Consider the following 5,655-nt stretch of genomic DNA (forward strand, 5'->3'; position numbering starts at 1 on the left):
TTCACTTGGCGAATCTTTTCATCCTTTCTAAGAAAGCTTCTTGTAATTGAAGTCCCATAACAACGAAGTCGACCTGGTTGGTCCTTTCCTAGCACTACTACAAATGCATCTTCATGATTTTCCCCTGCCTCTATGTGGCTTTGAAGTTCATTCTACCAAAAGTAACAACAAAAAAAATACAAAGTCACATTAACTTAATATAAATACAAATCTATCTAGCATTCAAATTATACAAATCCAAATACAAATACAAAACAACTCACAATTGTTGTTTGTGTTTTAGCATCAATTTCTTTTCCATTTTTACTTGTGCGTGTTGCTGTGAAAACTTCAGCCCTTGATAGCTCTTCATTGTTCTCTTTAGAGTCACGCTAGAGTATGAAGAGAAAATTTTATATGAAGCATACTAACTAGACAATATAACATGGATATAAAGAAGAAATCACAAAAAAAGAAGTTATGTTACCAGCTGCTTGCGCACTATTGCAAAATTTATGGAACCCATTCGGTGAGGACATGTTTGCTTTGACCTATTTTCAGTATTCTTAACAGACATAGCCTAAATATAAACATGAAAAAGAGAGATTATTCTTTGAAAATCACATCACCTTTTTTTGAAATAGCAAGTCTAATCACAAAAAAATCAAGGATAGCTAGAAGAAATAGAAGACATAGCATTACCTTGATAGCGGGAAGACTCCAATATCGAATTAGCTTGCGAAACTGAAATTCAGGAATCTCTAATGGTCGGTTCTTTATCATTTCTTTCTTTGTGTTGTACTTTAAGAAATGTTCTTTTTTAATTTCACCCTTGTATTTTTTCCATGCACGACAAAATCCCCGCATGACCCACGGCTTTGAACTTATTGGAAGAATAAACTTTTGCTATGCAACACATACATTAGAACGCCAAAGGTTAGCACACACAACATAACTAATAAATAAATAAATAAACTCTCCATAAAGGCATATTTACATACGTTGGCGTACTCCCACATGCCCTCCTTGAGAGTATCAGGCACACCATGCCAACTAGTGTATAGCAAAGTCACAAAACGGAGATTTCTAACTGTTGAACCCAAAAATTGGCCTAGGTTAGCTACGACCTCCTTGGTTGGACCAATAGGCTGCCCTTGTAAAAACTCCACCTCCCGTCGATCATTAAAATCAGTGGCATGAAGTTTTTTGCATAAGGTCTTGTCACGAGTTTTCTTTTTAGTGCCTAAGTACAATTAGAATAAGAGAATTTTAACTCAGACTAATTAAAAAGTAATATAAGCTATAATTAGGCAATAAGGGAGATAAGAAAAACTACCTTCATTACTAGCTTGTCCTCCACTACCCTCAATATTTGCAGCATCTTCCTCATCTTCCTCATCTGCATCATCTTCCTCATATTCCTCGTCTTTGAAATTAATCCCATGCACCTTAAAATACATGTCAATACTCATTCCCTTTTGTTTAATTCTATGCTCAGCCCACTTGTATCTTCTCCCTCCTCATTAGAACTTGCATCATCTTGATCCATTGTATCATCTTCAACAGTTTTTTTCCAGTTTTCGAGTTCTTTTCAGCTTGAAACATCGCCTCATTCCCACTTTAGGGGTTCTTTTCAGCAGCCTTTGAATTATTCCCAATACCCTGACATTCTTAAAACAGTGAGTTTGGTTGGACCTTCTTTTTCTTCTTCGGAGCCCCAGTTTGCTCTTCAAATGCATCTTCCACTATTGTGATGGTTGATTTCTTGTTGGATCTTTTGGGCCTTGATCTTGCAACCTAGCTTTATTATTTTCCCCCATGATCTTCTCTCTTTTAATATTATATAGTTGTAGCAATTCAGCACTTGACTTAACTTGCATCACCTCAAAAGAATTATTTTTTTTGGACTTTTCTGTTTCATGTTCTTTTGACCTAAGGTAATTATTCTTTTTCTTTTAGTGATCTCCCCTTTCTCCATCCTGCATACATAAGAAATAAGAAGAAAAAATGTAATTCTATTAATTAAATAAACATAATCAGCACAAGCAAGTAACTAAATAAGCAAAACAACCAACAAAAGTAATTCATTTAGAATACTACCAAAAAAATGCAAAGATAAACACATGTCAACATGAATCGGAATCAACAACCTCCATGTACTCATCATATTCACTTTCCTCGTCTTCCTCACAACGTTGCTTGGCAAACATGTTTGGAGCCATATCTATGATGGTAGCTCATAGATCATTCTTCACTAGATCAACTTCGCCATTATCATTTGGAAGACTTGGAATCATTTCAGGCTCACATGGCTCCCTTGCATATATTGTGGGGGAATCAGACTCAAGGTCGTCACTTATTCTAAATAAATCTCTCGGAATTATTTTCATAACATAGTGTTTGTCACTCACATATGGGTCTTGTACATAAAAGCATTGGTTTACTTGAGATGCTAACACAAATGGTTCTTCTTGGTAGCATTTTTTACTAAAATACACATATGAGAGACCAAAGTGGTCTTTTGCAACTGTATACCACTCATCCTTAAATAGGACTACTTTAAATTGGCCATAATAATCTAACTCAAACATATCAACTATTCTACCATAGTAGGTTAATTTTGCTTCAATTGGGTTCTTATCTTTCACACTAGCAAAACTAGGAGTCAATGCTTCTAATGTGACACCACTATTTTGGGTTTTACGTCTCGCATCACGGTGCCTTGTATGGAACCTATACCCATTGATAACAAAACCTGAAAATCTTTTCGCAACTCTATTTGGACCTCTAGCCAACCCTTTTGCCAAACCAGGCACATCTTTTTTCATGGCACGAACTTTAAACCATTCTGAGAATTATTAACTATGGTCTTTGGCTTTCTCCCACTTTGTTTTGCGTGGATTGTTATCATTAACTTGACTCGCAGGGAAGTCATTAATTATCCATAAAAGACATGCTCTCATGTTGAATGTTTTGTTTTTTGAAGAGTCATATATTTCTTCACCTGACTCCCACAATTCTTTTAATCCTTCAATAAGCGGTTGAAGAAAGACATCCATGTCATTTCCTGGTGATTGTGGTCCAGGATTGAGTAAAGAGAGCATAAAATAATCAGGCTTCATGCTCATCCAAGGGGGTAGATTGTACACCATTAGAACAACAGACCATGTACTATGTGTACTGCTCAAAGTTCAAAACGGATTGAACCTGTCGCTTGCTAAGCCTAGTCCTACATTACGAGGATCCTTCACAAAATCTTCATGTCGACTGTCAAATGCTTTCCATGATTCACCATCAGCAGGATGCCTTAATGAGCTATCTTTAACATGCTCATTATGATGCCAAGATATAGCTTCAACCGTCCTTGTGCGCATGAAAAGTCTTTGAAGTTTGGAAATTAAAGGGAAATGCCTTAGAGTTTTCGCAGCAACTTTACGAGACTTTCTTGATGAGGTTACATCATCCTCTTCCACAACAGGATGCTCAACATAACGGGATGATCCACAGACATGGCATGATACATCATTCTCATGCCCGTTTCGATACAACATGCAGTCATTAGGACATACATCGATCTTTTAGTAGTCAAGATCCAGATTCTTTATCATATTCTTGATTTTATCAAATGAAGTAGGGATATTCAAATGTGGCATTCCTTCTTTTAATAATTCCGAGAGAAGTGAAAGACGCGTTACTCTAACCATGCATGCATTTTAACAGGTAAAGACGAATAGTAAAAGATAATCTTGTGAATCCTTTACACCCGGGGTATAGTTCTTGGCTTGCCTCGTCCACCAATTTATAAAATTCCTTTGCACTTTCGTTGGGCCCTGTATTTTGTCCATCAAATTGTGTAGTATCTCTGAATTTATCACGTAACAGCTCATCAATGTTATCATTACAGTTATATTCACCATCTGTGTCACTGTCAACATCCATAGCAACAAGTGATTCCCCATGATTAAACCACCGCCATAACCTTCTACAAATCCGTGGAATATTAAATGGTTATACACGTCATCTCTCTTTAACCAAAGTCTATTACAACACTTTTTACATGGGCATTGAATTTCTTCCCCTTAAGGAATTCCCGCTGATCTAAAAGCAAAATGTAAAAACCTTTCTACACCAAGTTGATATTCTTTCAAATGACGGGGCGTATCCATCCAATCTTTGGAGACATCCTTCGAAAACCTATGTATTTCAAATAGATAGCTAAGTTCCTATTCTAAAGTCCTTAATTAACGTTAGTCTCACTAACTGCAAATCTAGCTTCCTATGTAACTAATAAGAGACAATGTTTTCCCAACCTCCAAAATACTTTAAAAATAACTAACAAAAAATATCAAAGAAAATTGAGTTTTAGCAATTTTTAAAGAAAGCCTTGAAGTGACCGCCTCGAGAAAGCTTAAAGTAGTATACATAACATGAATAACAAATTATACAAGGTTAGGACATAGAGAACCACGATCACATGACCTCTAATGATAGAGGTTCTATTACAAAACAAGTAAGTTATAAAAAGAATAATAAGTTATACGAGGTTAGGACATAAATAACCACGATCACATTCACGTAGTTGCCTCTACAAAAGGTGTCGAAATTTTTAAAATTAAACTAAAATAAAGATAGTAGTCAACTAGCACCGCAGAAACTAAATATGTACCCTAGCAGCAACAGCAGTACCACAGCAGAAGCAAACCAAGAGAGGTGGCAGCGGCAACAGCAGCGAAAACACAACTACTAAAAGCCTGTAATAAAAATAAATAGAATTAAATCAACACTAATAAGATTCAGCAGCAATCAAGCAAACACAAGATTCAGTTCAAGCAAACAAACACAGTTTTCAATTTTACTGTTGTATATATTGATTAGTATATGACACGGAAAATAAAGGTAGAAAAAAGTAAATATTAGTATATGCAGGTTCTGTTTGGACAACAGCCTTGATCGTAACAAGTTAAAGGGGTTAAAAAAATTGGAAATGAAGAGGTAGCATTAGCGTGGAGCAGTGTCGATGATCATGATCATTATAATCAGCTTAAACAAAAAAAAGTTCTAAAATCTGCACACATTTGAGCTACAAAAGACTGTGATCTGTGATAACAAGACTGAAATCATGTTAAATGGGTGTATTATTCTATTATTTTCTGATTACTAATTTTGGCTTTATGGTTAGATAGTGAGTGTAACCCAAAAAAATAAAGTAGTTAACTAGTGAAAAGGTTTCAAGAAAAATGAGCAACCACAAGCTTGTTCAAATTAAATAATAAAAATCAGTCAGCATGAGAGAAATAACAGGCCACAACAACAGCAAAAGAACAGAATTAGTAAACCTGACTTCATACGTAGCAGAATTTCAATTCTCACATAGCAATATAACAAAAGAATTTCTTAAGTAGCATTTCTAAACAATAAAACCTCAAAAAGAAAATACTTCAAACACCATAAAACTATCAACATATTTAACTTACTTTTTTTTTTCAAAATTGTAAAAAGATCTTTAGTTACATTACAGTTTCTCACATCTGACCAAGCATGCTTCCATTTGAACTTGTTATTATCCCAATATCAAGTTAACACATTCAGTAGCAACAGCTTTTGCTAATAATGTCTGAAATGCAATAAAAATAATTAAAAACAGGATGGATTCAGAAAACTTCAGTAAGGGGAAAA

At 35.1% G+C, this 5,655-nt stretch overlaps 1 pseudogene; it reads right to left on the bottom strand.

Moving 5' to 3' along the window:
* Positions 1–2,837: 2,837 nt before the first annotated feature.
* LOC148561669 (uncharacterized) lies at positions 2,838–4,145 on the bottom strand (annotated as a pseudogene).
* Between the last annotated feature and the right edge of the window lie 1,510 nt (positions 4,146–5,655).

Source organism: Arachis ipaensis, chromosome B6 (assembly GCF_059453495.1).
Source record: "Arachis ipaensis isolate K30076 ecotype BB chromosome B6, ASM5945349v1, whole genome shotgun sequence".
NCBI lineage: Eukaryota > Viridiplantae > Streptophyta > Magnoliopsida > Fabales > Fabaceae > Arachis > Arachis ipaensis.